The sequence below is a fragment of the Macaca nemestrina genome, chromosome X (genome assembly GCF_043159975.1).
Source record: "Macaca nemestrina isolate mMacNem1 chromosome X, mMacNem.hap1, whole genome shotgun sequence".
NCBI classification, from domain to species: domain Eukaryota; kingdom Metazoa; phylum Chordata; class Mammalia; order Primates; family Cercopithecidae; genus Macaca; species Macaca nemestrina.
Window position 1 is genome coordinate 36,372,330 of NC_092145.1, and position 24,213 is coordinate 36,396,542.

Here is a 24,213-nt window from a genome sequence, read left to right on the forward strand (position 1 = left end):
ATAAAATTGACTTTTCCTCTTGAGTTTTCTAAATTATGTTTGATAGTTGAAGCCATAATTGTGCACTGTCTGACATGGTTCTAAATTTATGTACAGGAAATATTTAAGGCAATTATAAGTGGGAGAGGGAAAAGGAATGTAAAGGGAGGCAAGGTTCTTACACTTTGCACAAACTGGTAAACTGATGATAACAGTAGATGGTCATAAGTTATATATATATAATAGAATACATAGAGCAATCACTAAAAAATATGTGAAGAAATATACTCAAAAACATGACTACAGTTAAATCAGAATGGATTTCTAAAACATATTCAAGTAACCCCCAGGAAGGCAATAAAAAGAAAATAAGACATGAAAAACAGAAAGAACAAACAGAATTTTAAAAATTAAATGGCAGGCTTAAGCTCTAACATATCAATAATTACATTAAATGTAAACACTCTAAATATAACAACTAAGAGACAGACAGAGATGGGCAAAGTGGACTAAAAAATATGGCCAGAGCAAGATATCAGAATAGGACTTTCTAGCACTCATCCCCCACAGAGAACCATCAATTGAACAATTATCCACACCCAAAAATACCTTCACATGAGCTAAAGAAACCAGATGAGAGATTACTGCATCTAGGTCTAGCATAGAAATAAAGACAAGACATACAAAGGGAGTAGAAAAGACAATTTTACATCATCTGTGTCATCTCTCCCCCTACCTCAAGCAGCACAGCGTGAAGAGAGAGATTCTCCATGTGGGAGAAGGAAAGGAAAGTGAACACAGGACTTTGCCTTGGGCCCTAAAACCAGGCCCATTCCAGTAAAACCCAGCATGGAACAGACCCCCATGTCCCCAAATTCCAGGCTGGTACCAGCAGAATGTGCTCTAAGCCCACCCTGGTGCCAGGTAGGATCCCACAGCCCCAAACTCCAGGCCAGCCTGGTGGAATTGGTCAACCCCAGCAGTCCCAGACCTCAGACTGGCCCCAACACTAGGCCTTCCCCAGCACCAGGTCAGCCCCCACCGACTTAGACTCTAGACCTGCTCCAGGGCTAGGCCAGCCCCACCAGCCCTGGGCTTCAGACCACCCCCAGCCCTGGGCTAGCCCCTATAGCCCTAGTCATCATGCCAGTACTCACAGACAGAACCAGTCTCTAGACTGGCCCCTGAAGATACTGGATCAGGCCCACTCAGCCTCAGGACAGACCCTGCGGCTTTAGGCTCCAGGCCTGCCCCAGGTCTCAGACCAACCCAGAGTCAGGTTAGCTGTCATAAGTCCAGACTTTAAATCCACCCTAATGACAAGTTAGCACCCCTGGCCTCAGGTACCAGACTGGTACCCAAGGACGTAGGCTCCAGCAGCAGAATATACACAGGTGCACATGGAGCATTCTCCAGGAGAGATCATGCTAGGCCACAAAACAAGTCTTAACAAACTTAAGAAGATTGAGATCATATCAAGTGTCTTTTCTTCTTCTTCTTTTTTTTTTTTTTTTTTTTTTTTTTTTTTGAGACGGAGTCTCGCTGTGTCACCCAGGCTGGAGTGCAGTGGCCGGATCTCAGCTCACTGCAAGCTCTGCCTCCCGGGTTTTTACGTCATTCTCCTGCCTCAGCCTCCCGAGTAGCCGGGACTACAGGCGCCCGCCACCTCGCCCGGCTAGTTTTTTGTATTTTTTTTTTAGTAGAGACGGGGTTTCACCGTGTTAGCCAGGATGGTCTCGAACTCCTGACCTCGTGATCCGCCCGTCTCGGCCTCCCAAAGTGCTGGGATTACAGGCTTGAGCCACCGCGCCCGGCCTCAAGTGTCTTTTCTGACCACAGTGGCATAAAACTAGAAATTAATCACAGGAGGAATTTTGGAAAATTTACTAATACATGGAAATTAAACAACATGCTCATGAATGTCCAGTGGGTCAAAGGAGAAAGTAAATGGGAAATTTTAAAATATATTGAGACAAACAAAACTGGACCAAAACTTATGGAATACAGCAAAGGCAGTTCTAAGGGGGAAGTTTATTGCAATAAACACCTATATCAGCAAAGAATAAAGATCTCAAATAAACAACCTAGTGTTACACCTCAAAGAACTAGAAAAAGAAGAGCAAACTAGCCCCAAAGTCAGTAGAAGGAAGGAAATAATAAAAATCAGAGCAGAAATAAATGGAATAGAGGCTAGACAAGCAATAGAAAAGTACAATGATGAATAGACAATTCTGAAAAGAAGATATACAAGTGGCCAACATACATATGGAAAATGCTCAACATCACTAATGATCAGGGAAATGCAAATCAAAACCACAATGTGATACCACCTTATTCCTGCAAGAATGGCCGTAATGAAAATATAAAAGAAATGGTAGATGTTGGCGCGGATGTGGTGAACAGGGAACACTTCTACACTGCTGGTGGGAATGTAAACTAGTACAACCACTACGGAAAACAGCGTGGAGATTCCTTAAAGAACTAAAAATAGAACTAACATTTGATCCAGCAATCCCACTACTGGGTATCTACCCAGAGGAAGAGAAGTCATTATTTGGAAAAGAGTTGCACAGGCATGTTTATAGCAGCACAATTCACAATTTCAAAATCATGGAACAAACCCAAATGCCCATCAATCAACAGGTGGAAACTGTAATATACATATATATAATATATACATCAAATATAATCTATATTATATATATATGATGGAATACTATGAAGCCATAAAAAGGAATGATTTAACAGCATTTGCAGTGACCTGGATGAGATTGGAGTCTAGATGTAACTCAGGAATGGAAAACCAAACATTGTATGTTCTCACTGATATGTGGGAGCTAAGCTATACACAAAGGCATAAGAATGATACAATGGACTTTGGGGACTTAGGGGGAAGAGTGGGAGGGGGGCGAGGGATAAAAGACTACAAATATGTTGCAGTGTATACTGCTCAGGTGATGGGTGCACCAAAATATCACATATCACCACTAAAGAACTTACTCATGTAACCAAATACCATCTGTACCCCAATAACTTATGGTAAAATAAATAAAAAGAGAAGCACAATGAAATTAAGAGTCTGTTTTTTGAAAAGATAAAATTCACAAACCTTTATATAACAAACTTTTATATAGACTAAGAAAAAAAGTGTTAAGACTCAAATAAAATCAGAAATGAAAGAGACGTTACAACTAATAATACAGAAATACAAAAGGTCATAAGAGAGTATGATAAACAGTTATATACCAACAAATTGGATGACCTACAATAAATGGATAAATTCTTAGACACATACAACCTATCAAGACTGAATCACGAGGAAACAGAAAATATTTGAACAGGCCAATAATGAGAAATAAGATTGAATCAGTAATTTAAAACACTCCTATCAAAGAAAAGCTCAGAACCTGATAGTTTCACTGCTGAATTATACAAAATATTGAAAGAATTAACATCAATTTTCATCAAACTCTTCCAAAAATTTGAAGAACACAAACTACTTCTAAGCTCATTTGATGAGGCCAGCATTACCCTGATACCAAAGCCTGATGAGGCTACTATAAGAAAAGAAAATTCTGAGCCAGTATCCTTGATGAACACAGATGCAAACATCTTCAACAAAATACTAGCAAACCAAATTCAACAGCACATTGAAAATATCATTTACCATGATCAGTGGGATTTATCCCAGGGATGCAAGGATAGTTCAACATACACAAACCTATAAATGTGATACAACACATTAACAGAAGGAAGTACAAAAACCATATGATATCTCAATAGATTCAGAAAAGCATTTAACAAAATTGCTTGAAAATATCCTTTCATGATAAAAAAAAAACCTCTCAAAAAATTAGATATAGAGGTGCTGGAGAGGATGTGGAGAAATAGGAACACTTTTACACTGTTGGTGGGATTGTAAACTAGTTCAACCATTATGGAAAACAGCATGGCGATTCCTCAAGGATCTAGAACTAGATGTACCATATGACCCAGCCATCCCATTACTGGGGATATACCCAAAGGATTATAAATCATGCTGCTATAAAGACACATGCACACGTATGTTCATTGCGGCACTATTCACAATAGCAAAGACTTGGAATCAACCCAAATGTCCATCAGTGACAGACTGGATTAAGAAAATGTGGCACATATACACCATGGAATACTATGCAGCCATAAAAAAGGATGAGTTTGTGTCCTTTGTAGGGACATGGATGCAGCTGGAAACCATCATTCTTAGCAAACTATCACAAGAACAGAAAACCAAACACCGCATGTTCTCACTCATAGGTGGGAACTGAACAATGAGATCACTTGGACTTGGGAAGGGGGACATCACACACCGGGGCCTATCATGGGGAGGGGGGAGGGAGGAGGGATTGCATTGGGAGTTATACCTGATGTAAATGATGAGTTGTTGGGTGCTGACGAGTTGATGGGTGCAGCACAGCAACATGGCACAAGTATACATATGTAACAAACCTGCACGTTATGCACATGTACCCTAGAACTTAAAGTATAATAATAATAAAAAAAATTAGATATAGAAGAAATGTACCTTAACATAATAAAGGCCACGAATGACAAACCCACAGGTAACATCATACTCAATAGTGGGTATATACCCAGTAGTGGGATAGCTAGATCATATGGTAAAAATTTTACTTTTAATTATTTGAAAAATCTCCATACTGTTTTCAATAATAGCTGTACTAATTTACATTCCCAATAACAATGAACACGGTTCCCTTTCTCCACATCCTCACAAACACTTGTTTTTATTTTATTTTATTTTTTAGACAAGGTCTCACTATGTTGCAAAAATAATTGCCCAGACCAATGTCATGGATATTTCCCCTGTTTTCTTCTAGTAGTTTCATAGTATCAGTTCTTACATTTAACACTTTACTCCATTCTGAGTTGATTTTGTATATAGCGTGAGACAAGGATCTAATTTCATTCTTTTGTACATAAATATCCAGTTGTTCAAACACCAATTATTCAAAAAACAGGCAATAACGAATATTGGCAATGATGTGGAGAAAAGGGAGCCATTGTATACTGTTGGTGGGAATGTAAATTAGCACAATCACTATGGAGTTTCCTCAAAAATTAAAAATAGAACTTCCATGTGATTCAACAGTCCCACTACTAGGTATATACCCAGAAGAAAGGAAATCAGTTTATCAAAGAGATATCTGCACTCTCATGTTTATTGCAGCAGTATTCACAATAAGCCAAGATTTGGAAGCAACCTAACTGTCCATCAATAGATGAATGGATACAGAAAATGTGGTGCTTATACACAATGGAGTAATGTTCAGCCATAAGAAAGAATGAGATCCTGTCATTTGCAACAACATGGATGGAACTGGAGGACATTATGTTAAGTGCAATAAGCCAGGTACACAAAGACAAACCTCACATATTCTCACTTATGTGTCGGAGCTAAAAATTAAACCAATTGAACTCATGGAGATAGAGGGTAGAAGGATGATCACCAGAGGCTGGGAAGGTTAATGTTGGAGGGGAAGTGGGAATGGTTAATGGGTACAAAAAGATAAATAGATAGAATGAATGAGATCTAGTATTTGATAGCACAACAGGGTGACTACAGTCAACAATAATTGTATATTTTAAAATAACTAAAAGAGAATAATTGGATTGTTTGTAAGACAAAGAAAGGATAAATGCTTGAGGGGATGGTTACTCCTTTTACCCTGGTGTGATTATTACACATGGCATGCCTGTATCATAATATCTCACGTACCCCATAAATATATATACCTATTATCTAACCACAAAATTAAAAATAATTTTTTTTTTTTTTTTTTTTTTTTTGAGACAGAGTCTCGCTCTGTCGCCCGGGCTGGAGTGCAGTGGCCGGATCTCAGCTCACTGCAAGCTCCGCCTCCCGGGTTCACGCCATTCTCCTGCCTCAGCCTCCCGAGTAGCTGGGACTACAGGCGCCCACCACCGCGCCCGGCTAATTTTTTGTATTTTTTAGTAGAGACGGGGTTTCACCGTGTTAACCAGGATGGTCTCGATCTCCTGACCTCGTGATCCGCCCGTCTCGGCCTCCCAAAGTGCTGGGATTACAGGCTTGAGCCACCGCGCCCGGCCAAAAATAATTTTTTTAAAAAGATGTTAGCAAATACAATTCAGAATGTATAAAAGGTATTACACATAATGACAAAATGGTACTTATTTCAGAGATGCAAAGCTAGTTCAACATTAAAAACTCAATCAATGTAATCTGTGATACTAAAAGGCCACTGAAGAAAACTTATATGATCATATAAATTGATGCAGAAAAGTGACTTGAGAAAATACAACACCCATTCAGAATTAAAAAAACTCGGTTTTCTAGGAATAGAGGGAACTTCCTCAATTTGATAAAAGGCATATACAAAAACCAAGGTGATGACAAGAATGCCCTCTCTTGCCACTCTTTTATTTTATTTTATTTTATTTTATTTTATTTTATTTTATTTTATTTTATTTTATTTTTAAGACAAGGTCTCACTATGTTGCCCAGGATGGTCTCCAACTTCTGGCCTCAAGTGATCCTCATGCCTCGGCCTCCCAAAGTGTTGGGATTACAGGCATGAGCTACCACGCCCAGCTGCCACTCTTTTTTTTTTTCTTTTCTTTTCTTTTTTTTTTTGAGACGGAGTGTTGCTCTGTCGCCCAGGCTGGAGTGCAGTGGCGCAATGTCGGCTCACTGCAAGCTCTGCCTCCCGGGTTCATGCCTTTCTCCTGCCTCAGCCTCCCGAGTAGCTGGGACAACACGTGCCTGCCACCACGCCCGGCTAATTTTTTGTATTTTTAGTGGAAACGGGGTTTCACCGTGTTAACCAGGATGGTCTCAATCTCCTGACTTCGTGATCTGCCCACCTTGGCCTCCCAAAGTGCTGGGATTACAGGCGTGAGCCACCATGCCCAGCCAGCTGCCACTCTTATTCAACAAAGTGCTGGAAGTTTTAGTCAGTGCAATAAGATGAGAAAAGGAAATAAAAGGCATACAAAATAGAAAGGCATAAATAAAACTGCCTCTATTTGCAAATGACATAATTGTCTACACAGTAAATCTCAGGAATCTTTAAAAAACCTTCTAGAACTAATAAATGCATTCAGCAAGGTTGTCAGATACTAGATCAACAATGTGGACACTAAAATGAAAAATACAATACATTTACAATAGCTAAAAAAATGTAATACTTCAGTGCAAATCTAACAAAACATGTAAAGCACTTGTATGCTGAAGACTACAAAATTCTGATGAAGAAAATCAAAGATCTATATAAATGGAGAGACATACCATAGATGGAAAACTGAACACAGTAAAGACATCAATTCTCTCCAAATTGATATACAAGTTTAATGCAATAATTATCAGAATCATAGCAAGAACTTTTGTAGACAAAGACATGTTTATTTTAAAATTTATATGTAAAGCAACAGGCCCCAGAATAGTTAAAATGTAGTGAAAATAAGATAATAAGATTAAAGTATATGGAATCATTTGTGTTATGACTTACTATGATGCTATGGTAGTCAAGATAGTTTGGTATTGGTGGAGGGATAAACACAGATTGGAGGGACAGAAGAGAGAATCCAAGACAGACTCTTAAAAACAAATATGGCAAGCTGATTTTTGACAAATGCACAAAAGAATGCCAATGGAGGAAATATAGCTTTTTCAACAAATGATGCTAAAGCAATTTGATATCCACAGGCAAAAAACAGAAACAAAAACAAAAACAAAAAACAAACAAAAAAAACCACACCTTGACCTATATATCACATCTTACACAAAAATTAACCCAAAATGGATCATGAACTTAAGTGTAAAATGCAAAACTATAAAGGTTTTAGGAAAAAAACACAGGAGAAAATCTTTGGGATCTAGGGCTATGTGAATAGTTCTTATGCCTGACACCAAAGGCATTAGCCATAAAAGGAAAAATTTATAAATTGAAATTAATCAAAATGAAAAACTTTTGCTCTGTGAAAGAGGATGAAAAGGCAAGCTATAAGCTTGGAGAAAATATTTGCAAACCGCATATCTAACAAAGGACCAGTATACAGAATATTTAAAGAACTCCCCAAAACTTAACAGTTAAAAAAAACAAAACAATCAATTCAATCAGAAAATGGACAAAAGGCATGAAGAGGCATTCCATGACTGAGGAGATATAGATAGCAAATAAGCATAGTAAATGATGTTCATTGTAAGGGAAATGCAAATTAAAACCACATTGAAGTATCACTATGTATTTGTCAGAATAAATAAAATTAATATTAGAGACAACATCAAATGCTAGTAAGGATGTGGAGAGATGGAATCACTTATGTACATTGTTGTTTGGAATGTAAAATGATACCATCATACTGGAAGGGGGTAGAGCAGTTTCTTTCTTTCTCTTTCTCTCTCTCTCCCCCCCCCTTTCTTTCTCTCTCTCTTTCTTTCATCTCCCTCTGTCACCCAGGCTGGAGTGAAGTGGTGTGATCATGGCTCACTGCGGCCTCAAACTCCTGGGCTCAATCGATCCTCCCACCTCAGCCTCCCAAGTAGCTGGGATCACAGGCACGGGCCACCATGTTGGCTAATATTTTGTATTTTTTGTAGAGATGGGGTTTTGCCATATTGCCCAGGCTGGTTTCGAACTCCTGGGCTCAAGTGATCCACCTGCCTCAGTCTCCCAAAGTGCTGGGATTACAGGCATGAGCCACTGCCTGACTGCGGTTTCTTAAAAAACTAAACATGCAGCTACTATATGACCCAGCAATTTCACAGAATAGTTCCTGTTCCCAGAGTTGTTTTACAAGGCATAACTGACTGACAAATACTGCCCATAAGACATTAAGTCACATGAGTGGACTATACATGGACATTGAGAATTACTAGGCCTGAAAATTATGGACCCCCCATCTTCTTGGGCTTTTTTATTTCCATGGTGGCCAAGCTCTGTCTCTCCCCTTGGCTAGTCTTTGAAATTCAGGAGCTGATAGCTCCTCTGCTGCCATCCGTCTAGCTTGCCTGGCATTGTGCTGAAGAAGTTGACTTTGGCTCCCTCTGAAACCCCAAGTGTGTTTTGTAGCTTTCTCCTCCAGATCTAACCAGCTACCTAATACAGGAATTACCAAACTCTTGAGGCAGGCAGGAAACATCCCTTTTGCATTCCTGCCAGTCAGACTGGCTAGGATGGGAGTGGGAGTCAGGATGCCGGATGGGACCCTCAGCTGGGATCCAACCTGCTCTACTTCCAAGGGCCATGTAGTGATTTGTGGCTTCACTCACTCCTGCATAGGCCTCCTGGCTTGCTTTCAAGATAAGAGTCAAAGGTTATGAGCCCTCACCAATTTTTCCTGGGTAAGGAAAACTCATTTCCTTTCCTTGGCATTTGTCCCCTTTCCTCTCTTTCTCATTCAAAGTATCACTTTTACAGTCTTTTCTGGGAACTTCCTCTCTCCAATCTGTGACACCTTCTATAATTCCTGCCCTTCTATTTTCATTTTATGTTGATGCCTGTACGGTCATATGTGAAAGCCTTTTAGAAACTCCAACATATTATGCAATTGCAAAGCATATTGCTGCTTGCCTGTTAGATGGTCAAGGTCCTGTGCTATAGGCTAACTGAATCTGCCCACAATTAGCTTACATCTAATGGGAAGATAACTAATATTAATACAGAGAAACATATGCCAAGAGCCACAAGAACAATAAAGAAAATATGCTATGAATTCAGATGTTTCACTCCCATCTTCCAGAAATCAACAGGGCAGACAGGAGGCTTTGCCAGAGAACCTTTTCAAACTTCGCATTCTAAGTTGCCATCGTGTCTGTATTAATTTCTTATTGCCACTCTAATAAACGAACACAAATTCAGTGGCTTAAAATAATGCAGACTTACTATCTGACAGTTCTAGAGGCCAAAAGTTTTACAATCAAGGTGTCAGTATGTATTAGTCCATTCTCACATTGCTATAAAGAACTACCTGAGATTTTATAAAGAAAAGAGGTTTAATTGACTCACAGTTCTGCAGGCTATACAGGAGCCATGGCTGGGTAGGCCTCAGGAAACTTATAATCATGGTGAAAGATGAAGGGGAAACAAGCACATCTTCATGTGGTGACAGGAGAGAGAGTGAAGGGGGAGGTGCTACACAGTTTTAAACAACCAGATCTCGTGATAACTCACTATCATGAGAACAGCAAGGGGGAAACCCAAACCCATGATCCAATCACCTCCCACCAGGTCCCTCCCCCAGTACTGGGGATTACAATTCAACATGAGATTTGAGTAGAGACACAGAGCCAAACCATATCACAGCAGGACTGTGTTCCTTCTAGAGGCCCTAAGGGAGAATTTGTTTTCTTGCCTTTTCCAGAGGCCGTCTGAATTTCTTGCTTGTGACTGTATTCTCCATCTACAGAGCACATCACTGCAACCTTTGCTTCTGTCATCACATCTTCCCTGACTTTGATCCTCCTGCTTCCCTCTTACAGGGACCCCTGTGATTATGCTGGGCCCATCTGGATAATCCAGGATAATCTTCCCATCTCAGGATCCTTAACTAATCCCATCTGCAAAGTCCTTTTTGCCATGTAAGGTAACATATTCGCAGGTTCCAGGGGATTAAGACAGACATCTTCGAGGATTCATTATTCTGTCTACCACAATTTCCTATCTCTCTACCTGGAGAAGCCCTTTTTCTGAATCATCTACAGACTCCTTTCCCTGTGGCATCTGCCATAATGCAGGGCTCTAGGCTTTCTGTTTACATTCACTGTATGGTTACATAAGAAACTTTTGGCTTTTCGATTTGTTGTATTTTTGTTTTGCTTTTAGTCAGAGGCCCCTCAGGATGAAAGAAACTGTCTCAATCTTCAGTGATATAGAGTTCTCTATCCTTGAATGTAAACTAGCAGATCCTGGGGGGATTCCTTTCAGTCCTGAGAAGTCTCAGTCTCACTCACAGTAGAATTTCAGGAATTAAGCTGACTAAATGTGTTATCTCAGAGACGTCTGCTCTTAAAGAGGGACTCCAACAGATCCAATGCTTAAGACATTCTCTCAAGGGTCAGTTATTCACAACTGACTAAAAGTTTTGCTATATCCCTTCAACCTCTTCTGTACTTTAGCTAACACTTTTCTTTTGTTTACATTTTAAAATTGGAATTATATCTGAAAAATCATGCATTAGGTGTACTAGTTACCTTCTTCAAATAAATGTTAAACACAAAGCTACTAAAATCCCCTCTTAAGTGGTACAAGTGGTACGTAAACTGTGTCTGTTTTGGGGGAACACCTGAAAGTAATCTCATGCTGACACTTTAGGCAGTGTGGGAGAATGCAGGAGACACTTTCGATTTGCCCTAAAAGTCAGAGTATCAGAGGACAATTGCCGCAGACCCTCAAAATGCATCTACCCATCTACCTGCATTTTTGCCTGTATTCTGCCTTCCATCACATTTCTGTGGATGACCTATCTATGCAACCCATCCACTTGTACTCTGGATCCCATTCTTTCTTACTACTTCAAGGTCATTGCTCCAGCAAGCCCCCTCCCCCGTACACATAATCAAACTTTCCTTCTTACTGGGCAATTCCCACCGGCATATAAGCATGTTTTTCTTCCATAATAAAAAATTCTCTTGACCCCAATTTTTTTTTTTTTTTTTGAGATGGAGTTTTGCTCTTGTTGCCCAGGCTGGAGTGCAATGGCATGATCTCAGCTCACCGCAACCTCCACCTCCCGGGTTCAAGCGATTCTCCTGCCTCAGCCTCCCGAGTAGCTGGGATTACAGGTGTGTGCCACCACGCCAGACTAATTTTGTATTTTTAGTAGAGACGGGATTTCTCCATGTTGGTCAGGCTGGTCTTGAACTTCCGACCTCAGGTGATCCGCCCACCTAGGCCTCCCAAAGTACTGGGATTACAGGTGTGAGCCACTGCACCCGGCCTTGACCCCACTTTCTGTTCTAGCTAATGCACCCATTTCTTCACTCCTGCCTACAGCCAAGTTCTTTGAAAGGATTGCCTACACTTGCCAACTGCAATTTCTCGCTCCTCTTTCTCTCTTGAACAAATTCAAATTAGGCTATCACTCCAACCACTCCACCTAAACTGCTTTTGTCAGGACCACCATCATGTTACTAAATTCAATGGACTATCCTCTCATCATCTTACCATCTTACCAAGCAGGAGCACTTGACATAGTTGATCACTCCCTCCTCCTTGAAACACCTTCTTCATCTGGCTTCCAGGACAAGATACTCTCCTGGTTTGCCTCCTACCTCACTAGCTCCTCCTTCTCTGTCTCCACTGTTGTTTCCTTTTCATCTCCCCAACCTCTAAACATTCATGTTCTCCAGGGCTCATACCTCAGATCTCTTATCTATCAATATTACTTTTTTTGGTGTCCCCATGCAATCTCATAGCTTTAAATACCATCTCTGTGTTGATGACATCATAACATACATCTCCAATTCAGACCTCAGCCCTGAGCTCCAGACTCATATATCCAACTGCCCAATTGACATCTGCTCTTAGATGTTGAGGTAGACAGAATTTTAACGTGGACCCCAGGATTCCTGCCCCCTGGTGTACATGCCATGAATAATCCCCTTCTTTTGAGTGAGGGTGAGACCTGTGAATATGACGGATGTCACTCTGGTGATTAGATTGTTATGTGGTAAAGGTAAAGAAATTTTTGTAGATGTAATTAAGGTCCCTAGTTAGAAGTTAACTTTGAGTTAGTCAAATGGAAAATTACCCAGGGCAAGCCTGACCTAATCAGGTGAGCTCTCTAAAACAAAGTCTAGAGATCACAGATCTACTCTCTTGTTAGCCTGAAAGAAGTAAGTTTTCATGAATTCTATAGCTGCAAGGAAGCAAATTCCGCTAACAACTATGTGAACTTGAAAGGATATCCCTTTATAACCCTATTCGCCATCTCACATGTTATTTTTATATGTAATTTGTTTATTGTCTGCTTCAGCCCCCTCCCCCCATGTACATTTCCAAGGGAAGGGATTTTTCTGTTTTATTCATTGACGAATCCTTCAATGCTTTAAAGAGTACCTGTTACATAATACATGCTAATAAATATTTGTTAGATGAATGAATAAATGAATTTTATTTATTGAGTTTTTCATGTTTCCCCACAACCCTTTTCCACCACTAACTATTCTCTCACCAAATTCCAGCATTACAAACTTCTGTCTCTTTCATTGAGACATGAATTGACTTTGCACTCTTAAAAATGACATCCTGAAAGATTAGTCCCACCTCTACTGAGGGAGTTTCAAGTACTCTAACCAGAAAGTCGTCATCCTTGGCAGATATCTTGGTTCGGGGTACCAGATGGACCTGGATTGGAATACTGGCTCTGCCATTTGGTAACTGTGTAAGACCTAAAGTACATTGCTTCATTTCTCTGAGCCCCAGCTTCCCCTCTGGAGAGTAAGAATATTGTCTGCAGTCATAGGGTTTCTGGGAGGACTGAAAGTAGACATGCATTTTTAATGTCAAGAACAGTTACTGGCATAAAGATGCTATCATACTACACACACGGCTCTGTAACTTGCTATTCCTGTGGTTTTGTACATCTATCTTTACATCCTGGTATTTTAATTTCTGTAGGATAAATTCCCAAAGTGGGATTCCTGGCCCCAATGGTATGTGCTTTAAAAAAGTTAAATGGTGCTGGATTATTTTCCAAAAAGGTTTTAACAATTCATACTCTTTTTGTGTGGGTGTAGTAGGGTCTTACTCTGTTGCCCAGGCTGTAGTGCAGTTGTGCAATCTCGACTCACTGCAACCTCTGCCTCCTGGGTTCAAGAGATTCTCCTGCCTCAGCCTCCCAAGTAGCTGGGATTACTGGCGTGTGCCACCACGCCTGGCTAATTTTTGTATTTTTGGTAGAGACGGGGTTTCACCATGTTGGCCAGAATGGTCTCAAACTCCTGGCCTCAAGTGATCTGTTCGCCTCGGCCTCCGAAAGTGCTGGGATTACAGGAGTGAACCACTGCACCCGGCCAATACTCTTAACAACTATGTATGAGAATGCCTGTTTCCCCGATGCTTACCAGTAGTGGATGTTATCAGTGTTTCTCATTTTTGCTGATGAAAATAGTAAATGGAAAAATGGTATCTCGCTGTGTTTATTTTCATTTCCTTTATCATTTGTAAATATAAATATATTTAAATATTTATATTCATTTGCATGTCTCCTTCTGTGACTTACTTTCCTTTGTCCAATCTTCTTTTGGATCATTTGTATTGTTCTTATCAATTTATAGGTTGAGAGTGTGAGGAGTGACTGCTAAGGTGTACAAATTCTCTTTTGGGGGCAATAAAAATGTTCTAAAATTAGATTGTGGTGATAGTTTAATAATTCTGTAAATGTACTGAAAACCTTTGAATTTTGCACTTTAAGTTAGTGAATTTTATGGTATACAAATTATTATCTCAGAAAACTGTTGCAAATGAAAAAAATTTTTGAAAAGATGATTTTTTTTAAACGGTGATTTTTCATGGCTGCATACAATTCCCTTTTATGGAGTTATTGTGTTTTATTTAAGCATCCTCAATTGTTTCTAATTATTTCCAATGTTTTATTCTTATAAAAATTGTGATGGGGGCCAGGTGTGGTGGCTCATGCCTGTAATCTCAACACTTTGGGAGACTGAGGTGGGAGGATTACTTAAGGCTCAGAGTTTGAGACCAGTGTGGGTAACATAGCAAGACCCTGTTGCTACCCCCTAAAATTTTTTTAACTGGCCAGGCATGGCGACGTGTGCCTGTAGTCCCAGCTACTCAGGAAGGCTGAGGCGGGAGGATCCCTTGAGCCCAGGAGTTTGAGATCACAGTGATCACTCCACTGCGCCACAGTCTGGGAGACAGAGTGGGGCTTTGTCTCTAAAAAAAAAAAAAAAAAAAAAAAGAAAGGAAAAAAAGTGATGAATTTCTTTGTACATGAATCTCTGCTTTTTCTTAGGATATATTCTTAGAATAGAAATTACTGGGGTGGGGGGGGAAGATGGTTTTTAAGGGGGAAATATGAAGATGGTTTTTAAGGAGGAGATATGACTTTCTTTTCTTTTCTTTTCTTTTCTTTTCTTCCTTCTTCTTTCTTTCTCTCTCTTTTTTTTTTCTGGTGTTGTTCCCAAAAGGGAGGTATGATTTCTAATAAAAAATGTAAAAGTAGTTGACAATGATTTCATGTCAATCTGAGTATTTTGGAGTTTTCTCATTAAGTTTAGAATGCCACATTCAGCATCTCAAAATTGTTGTTGGCCTGGTCCCTCCTACTATGGTACACCAAGTAACACTATAGTTGGTGACAGAGAGCGTTTTTAGTTCTCATCACACAAATATATAAAATTTATTTCTCTCTTTATCATCAGTTGTTTAACTTACAACTGTCTAGCAACTTACTGATTGCTAGAAAAACAAGATGAGAAGCTACATTGCTTTCCCTGGCTCAAATCCGTGGGGGATTAGGGGCTAATTTTAGCACAGTTGTAGGCAAAAGCAGGAAGCAGTGCTTATGTGGTTTCTTTACTACAGTTTCATACCACCTTCACATCTTGCTAACATACACTGGAGAAAATACAATAATAATAAGAGTAATAATAATGATAGGTACTATTGACAGATAATCATAAGGTCCTTCTTTAGACAGAAAGGAACCTATCTTCTCCGTTAGTTGTCCTAAATACTAAGAAAGAAATTCATCCAGAAGGAATGTGAAGGAAAAGAGTTTATATCTCCTACCTGTTCTCTAGACTCACCCTCAAGCCAAGCCCTTTTTCCGTCATCAAATCTTCAGATTTAGCCAGGCAAATTGATTAATGATGGTTGATTCACTGATTTCCAGAACATTAGCAATGCTTGAGAGAAGCATTGGTGCACGCCTATAATCCCAGCTACTCTGGAGGCTGAGGCAGGAGAATCGCTTGAACCTGGGGGGCAGAGGTTGCAGTGAGCAGAGATTGTACCACTGCACTCCATCCTAGGTGACAAAAAAAAAAAAAAAAAAAAAAAAAGAATTATTCCTGGGTTGTAGTTCTGACTCTGCCATTAACCTGTTATATATCTCTGGGTAAATCATACATCCTATCTGGATCTAAGTTTCCTATCTGTAGTCGATTTCTAAGGGCTACCAAGTCCCACATGCTATAGTTTTAAGGAAACAGTATAATTAGGTGTCTTCCATTGAAAAGTAAGGCAGGGAACACACTTGAGTTGAAGTCAGAGGAAAGAAACTGAGTCATATCAGAAACCTATTATAATCTAGATTATTTTAAGTTAGATTCTTAAGATTATCATGAAAAAATATGCATTTGAGGTTGTACAACTCTTTGCATTTACTAAAAATCATAGAACTGTACATGTACAATGGTGGATTTTGTGGTATGTAAATTATACCTCCATAAAGCCATTAAAATATAAATTTGATTGTCATTTTATCACCAAATAATCATTGGCAGGGTGTATGAAATCGTGAATTGAGAATCTGCTGATTTATACACAGGCATGAAGATGAGTGAGAGCAAAGGGATATGTTAATAATCTTGGGGCTTTGTTGGCTCAGGTAAGCTACTGGGCTCCAGGGAGATTGATGGAGCTAAAATGTCATTGTCACATGGGAGGTAACTATTGATTTCACTGACAAGCCCTGTAATTATGGAACACAATGCCTAGTTACATTAATTAGAAGTGAGTAAGAGAGTGGAGCTGGAGGCCATGCTGGCAAGGGGAGAGGGAAAGTGGAGATCAATCTTCTCTAAGATGTGGCTGGAGCATACAGGGAGTGAAGCGAGGGGAAGCTGAAAAGTAGGGTGGAGGTTGGAACCAGTTTGAAGATCTCTGAGAAAGGCATAATACTTACTACTTTGGATTGTATATATATTCAATAAAATTATATATTAAAAATTATTTTAAAATTGTAAAGCACTATTCAACTAAAATTATTTTTAATAGGCAATACTGGTCCTTGGTAAAAATGCAAATGCTACAAAAGCATGATGTAAAGGGACAGACAGTGACAAGTATGTTTCTTCCCCACCTTTGTCACCCATTTACTCTCTACAGAAGTATCCACTATTTCATCTTTTGTGTGCATCCCTCTGGAGAAATTCTATTATTCTATCCACATACAAATTCATGTATATATGTGTACATATAAACGTATTTTACAAATGACAAGATACTGTTCACATTGTTTTTTATTTGTATTTGTATTTACTTAACAATGTAGCTAGGAAAGCACTCCTTATCAGCTTATATTGATCTGCCTCATTCTTTTTTTTTTTTTTTTTTTTTTTGAGACAGAGTCTCCCTCTGTTGCCCAGGCTGGAGTGCAGTGGCACAATCTCGGCTCACTTCAACTTCTGCCTCCTGGGTTCAAGCGATTCTCCTGGCTCAGTCTCCCAAGTAGCTGGGATTACAGGTGAGCACCACCACACCCAGGAAATTTTTTATATTTTTGGTAGAGATGAGGTTTCACCATGTTGGCCAGGCTGGTCTCGAACCTCTGACCTCAAGTGATCTGCCCACCTCAGCTTCCTAAAGTGCTGGGATTAAAGGCTTGAGCCACTGCGCCCAGCCTGATCTGCCTCATTCTTTTCAAACACCTATAAAGTATTTCCTTGTACTGCTATTTATTTAACCAGTCTTCTTTGGAGGACATTTAATTTATTTCATTGGCATTTGTTTTATCTTCTTCAATTAAACTTGACCACTTAACAGCAAAACCAGTTCTCAACATAGTGATGAAGGTATTGGGTTTTTTTGCTTAATATGTCAATTTATTGCTATTTTAATTTTTTCAGTAAGAGTAATAATCTTAATATCCCCAAGACTTTAAAAAAATCATTTTGATGATGCAATAAAGAGCTGCAGGGAAATTCAAGCGCAATTCACTTCTAAAGAGCTGATTTGGCCTGGCTAAATATAGTCTACCAGGCAGCTTGGGCAGGGGTTTCAACATATGCAGACTCCAATTTGGAAGGGGAACTTAAGCCTTCAAGAAGACTTCTTTGAAAGAGAAGAACCCAGAGAGGCAGTAGAATAAAGTGGAAAGATTTCTGGGCTGGGTTTGGTTGCTCACACCTGTAATCCCAGCACTTTGGGAGGCCGAGGCAGGCGGATCACTTGAGGTAAGAAGTTCCAGACCAGCCTGGCCAACATGGTGAAACCCTGTCTCTACTGAAAATATAAAAATTAGCTGGGTGTGGTGGCAGGTGCCACCTGTAATCCCAGCTACTCGGAGGCTGAGGCAGGAGAATCTCTTGAACCCGGGAGACAGAGGTTGCAATGAGCTGAGATTGTGCCGCTGTACTCCAGCCTAAATGACAGAGAGAGATTCTGTCTCAAAATAATAATATAATATTATTATTATTATTATTATTCCTGGGGCTGGAGTCAGAAGACTTGAGTTTCAGCCCCAGTTTTGTTACTAACTGGCTATGTGACCTTGGGTAAATCACCCCCTTAGGGGTTCAGTTTTCCCTCATGTGTTAAATAGGGGCAGAAATAGCAAACTCCTAATGCTATTATACGGACTGGATGAGTTAAGACAGTCACATAAAGTACCTTATAAATGTTAAGTATAAATATTACCCTAAGGGACAGAGAGACATAAAGCCAAAATAGCTTGAGCTCTGGGTAGAATAAATACACATATGAGCACAGATTGTAACCTGAAAGCTAAAAAATGGGCTAAGAAAGAAACGACCCCTTCTCAGTTAGATTTTTATGAATCTGGAACTTAACAAAGAGCAAAGTAACCCTTTTTGGAAGAGTTCCTGTAGGTCTACAGTTTAAATGCCCATCTTTTTCACAAGCTGTTGTAAAGCATATTCCTATAGATACTTCCTTTTTTTCCTCTTTATAGTTCTCTATATTACAACTCACTGACCAAGGATATAAGTCCCTAACTGTCAGTGAGAGTGAAAGAGAATATTTGCATTTTAAAGGTGGAAATGCTCCCTATTTAGATATGCCAGTTTAGAGAAACCCAACTGATTATATATTTTATTTATTTATTTATTATTTTTATTTTATTTTTTTAGATTGAGTTTCACTCTTGTCACCTAGGCTGGAGTGCAATGGCGCAGTCTCAGCTCACTGCAACCTCTGCCTCCCAGGTTCGAGCAATTCTCCAGCCTCAGCCCCCCGAGTAGCTGGGATTACAGGTGCCCGCCACCACGGCCGGCTGTTTTTTGTATTTTTAGTAGAAATGGGGTTTCACCATGTTGGCCAGGCTGGTCTCGAACTCCGACCTCAGGTAATCCACCCACCTCGGTCTCCCAAAGTGCTGAGATTACAGGCGTGAGCCACCGTGCCGAGCCGATTTTTTTTTGAAAAGAATTGGACCATTTGACTTTTCATTGGTAGGAGACCTAGAAATAGTGAAGGAAAAGCCAACCAGCACCCTGTGAGAGAAGAAAGAAAATGGAGAGGGAGGCCGGGCACAGTGGCTCACACCTGTAATCCCAGCACTTTGGGAGGCTGAGGCAGGCGGATCACCTGAGGTCAGGAATTCGAAAGCAGCTTGGCCAACATGGTGAAACCCCATCTCTACTAAAAATACAAAAATTAGCTGGGCGTGCTGGTGCATGCCTGTAATCCCACCTACTTGGGAGGCTGAGGCAGTGGAATTGATTGAACCCAGAAGGTGGAGGTTGTAGTGAGCTGAGATCGTGCCACTGCACTCCAGCCTGGGAGACAGAGCAAGACTCCGTCTCAAAAAAAAAAAAAAAAAAAAAAAAAAAAAAAAGGAGAGGGAGACAGATATAAACTAAGTGTAAATTGACGCAAGATTTTTGGAGGGCAATTTGGCAAGGTGTGTGTGTGTAGAAGACAGCCTGCTATGAGGGATCAGAGTCAAGCAAGTTGGTGAAGGCATCCCTGTGGAGGGGCAGCCTGGTGTGGGAAGTCAGAGCCTGAGAGGGCTAACAAGGACATCCCCATGATGGAGTGGCATGGCATGGGCTGTTGGAGCCTGAGTGGAATGAAGAGGTCATACACATGGGGGAGAGGTAATGTAGCGAGCCAGAGTCTGAGCAGGCTGCAGAGGGAATCCATGAGTCAGGGAGGCTGGTTATGGAGAATCAGAGGCACCCAGGCAGGGAGAACAGAGCTGTCAGGGAGGGGTGGCAATGGACATAGGAGATTGATTATTATTTTAGTATCTATTTCTTTGCTTTTTTTTTCTCTTTTTTTTCTGAGGAGAGGTCTCTGTCACCCAGGCTGGAGTGCAGTGGTATGATGGTCTCGGCTCACTGCATCCTCTGCCTCCCAGGTTCAAGCGATCCTCCTACCTCACCCTCCAGAGTAGCTGAGACCACAGGCGCACACCACCATGCCCAACTAATTATTTTATTTTTGGTAGAGACAGGATTTCACCATGTTGCCCAGGCTGGTCTCAAACTCCTGAGCTCAAGTGATCCACCTGCCTTGGCCTCCCAAAGTGTTAGGATTACAGGCATGAGCCACCACGCCTAGCCAAGTGTTAGTATATGTTTCAGTGTGACAATTTACCCCAAAACTCAGCAGCTTAACACAATGCACATCTATTATCTCAGTTTTTATGTGGCAGGAATCTGGGCATGGCTTAGCTGGGTGCCTCTGGCTCACAGTCTCTCACAAAGCTAAAATCTGAGGCTTCAACTGAGGGAGGCTCTGCTTCCAAGCACATTCATGTGGTTGTTGGTGGGATTTATTTCTTCAAGGGGAGTTGACTGAAGACCTCAGTTGCTCAATGGCTGTGGCCAGAAGCCTCCCTCAGCTCCTTGCCATGTGGGTCTCTCCATAGGGCAGCTAGCTTCCCTCGGCTAGTGAGAGGGAGGATGGGAGGGGGAGAGAGAGAGAGAGAGAAAGGGAGGAGTGGGTAGGGCGAGGGGAGGGAGAAAGAGAAAGAAAGAGAGAGACTAGAAGCCAGAGTCATCTTATAACCTAATCTTGGAAGTAACACCCCATAACTTTTGCTGTATTCTGTCATTAGAAGTGATTCACTAAATCCAACTCACACTGCAGGGGAGGTGATTCCACAAGTGGTTGAATACCAGGAGGCAGGGATCACTGAGCACTATCTTAGAAACCTCCCAGCACAGTTACATAAAGGAGTATTGACAAAAATGAGTAAATATATTAAGAATGATGTAAGCTATCTTCTCATTGTCATAAATTATGACTAATGCAGAAAGAAAGAAAATTAGAATGAACCCTGTGGTGTTGGATTGGATATATCAGAGTAAACTCATGGTTAGATAAATGACGGATGGATGGATAGATAGATAGATAGATAGATAGATAGATAGATAGATGAAAATGTGTGTGTGTGTGTGTGTGTGTGTGTGTGTGTGTGTGTAAGTGTATATAAGTGAGGCCTCTGAGAGGCTCAGGGAGCAGCAACACACCAACAGCAATATATACACCTGGTGCTCAGATTTGGCTTCTAGATACCATTTCCACTAAGAGGAATCAGGGCTTCTCCAGGCTGATTTTGGGACTGCAGAAGGCAAAGTACAAGATGAGCCTGGAATATTTTGTGCCAGAAACCAAGGAGGTGCTTGAAAAATGATGGGGTCATGTCAAACGGACATAGAAACCAGCTTAAAGGGGCTCCCAGTGGCCAAATCCAGGACAATTTGAGCGTCAAAGTAAACAATGATAATAATGGATTATAATCCATTGAATAAAAATAGGAAACTATAAGTCTATATTGGTATAAATAAATAAATGAATAAATCGAAAGTTTGATGAGGAATGGAATATTTACACAGTTTCAACATACTTCCCCAGAAGGTATGTATTAATTACAAAGAATAACTTCACAGTGGAGAAGCCTAGCACTTACCATCTTAGTCAAGAGATCAAAACGACCATCATGAGTAGTAATAGGACACATTGAAATTACGCTCCGCTTGACAGAATGCAATTAGAGCCTAGCGTCACTTCTGTGATAGCCCTGCCAAAAATAAGTAACCTAAATCTAATCATTGGGAAACATCAGATAAACTCAAAATGAGGGATGTTTTCCAAAATAACTGGCCCGTAGTCTCCAAAAGTGCCTGAGTCTTAAAAGTCAACAGAAGACCAAGGAACTCTTTCAGACTGAAGGAGGTGAAGGACATATGACAACTAAAAGCACTGCACGATTCTGAACTGGATCCTTTTGCTGTAATAGATCATTTCGAGACATCTGATGAAACTTAAATGGTACCTGGGGATTCAATGCTAGTAATCTATTAATGTTAATTTCCTGATTTTGATGGTTATTTCATTCATGGTTAGATAGGAAAGTATCCTTGTCATTAAAAAAATAAAAAGGTACACACTAAATTATTCAGGGGAAATGGGGCATCAGGGTGGCAAATCACTTTCAAATGGTTCAGGAAACAAACAAACAACAACAACAAAAAAAACAGAACAGCCTGTATTACACTTCCAACTTTTCTATAAGTTTATGATCGGTTTAAAATGATAATAGTAGTAGTAATAGTAATTTAAAAATAACGAAAAGAATGTCATAATCATGAAAGTCAAAGACAGTCTGAAGAACTGTTTCAAGATGAAAGAAGGCTAGATATAAATGAAAAATGCAATATATGACCCTGAATTACATCTCAGACCCCCTCCCCCCAATTTTTTTGCTACAAAGAACATTATCTGCACAATTGGAGTATTATGAGTAAGGCCTGTAGGGTAGATAATAGAACTTTATCAATATTAACTTCCTGATGTTAATATTTGCACTGTTCTTATGTAAGGAAATTTTTTCGGCCAGGCACAGTAGCTCACACATCTAATCCCAACACTTTGAGAGGATGAGGTGGGCGGATCACCTGAGGTCCGGTCGAGATCAGCCTGACCAACATGGAGAAACCCCGTCTGTACTAAAAATACAAAATTAGCCGGTCATGGTGGCGCATCCCTGTAATCCCAACTACTCAGGAGGTTGAGGCAAGAGAATCACTTGAACCCGGGAGGCAGAGGTTGCGGTGAGCCAAGATTGCACCATTGCACTCCAGCCTGGGCAACAAGAGCAAAACTCTGTCTCAAAGGAAAAAAAAAGAGAGGGAGAGAGAGATTTTTTTCTTTTTTCATAAATGCATCTAGGACAGAAAGAAATATTTTGTTCTAAGAAATACATACTGAAGTATTAAAGTTAAATGGACATCATAACTAAAATTTACTCCCAAATGGTTCAGAAAAAAGGTAATATGCATATATAGAGAAAATATGATAAAACAACTGATAGACTGTTAACAATTGGGGAAATACGTGTGTTCCTGCAACTTCTCTGTAAGTCTGAAATTATATTACAATAAAAAGTCACAAAAATGTACATATCTTTGTTCTCACAATTATCTTTCAAAAGGTATCCAACATGTATATAAAGATATTCATATATGGATGTTCACTGCAGTATTGTTTGAAATAGCTGAAGATCAGGCTCAAACAAATTGTTCATTGATAGTGGATTTTTCATACTATGAAACACTATGTAAGAGAATTGGGTATATACCTGGGCTAAAAATAAGGAACAAATCACCTTACATTGAATAGAATGGCTGCTATAAAAATAAACAGAAAATAAGCATTGGCAAGGATGTGGAGAAATTAGAACTTTTGTGTACTGTTGGGGGAATGTAAAATAGTACAACCGCTATAGAAAACAGTATGGAGGTTCCAAAAAACAAACAAACAACAACAACAAGCACACACACACAAAACCCAGAGCTATCATATGATCCAGCAATTCCACTTGTGGGTATATATCCAAAAGAATTGAAAGCTCAAATAAATGAGCTGCCTTGTTTCAAAACAATACATTTTCTACTAGTTTCTGCTATATTCACTGATTCAACCAAGTTTTAAATATAAAGATAACAGAGTTACATTCCACAGTGACATAAATATATTAAAGTAAACTAAAATTTCCACAAAAGTCTTTTCTTTTGTTTTTTTTTTCTGAGACAGAGTCTTGCTCTGTCGCCCAGGCTGTAGTGCAGTTGTGCGATCTGGGCTCACTGCAACCCCCACCTCCCGGGTTCAAGTGATTCTCCTGTCTCAGCCTCCCAAGTAGCTGGAATTACAGGCGCGTGCCACCATGCCCGACTAATTTTTGTATTTTTTAGTAGAGACGATGTTTCACCATGTTGGCCAGACCGGTGTCCAACTCCTGACCTCAAGTGATCCATCC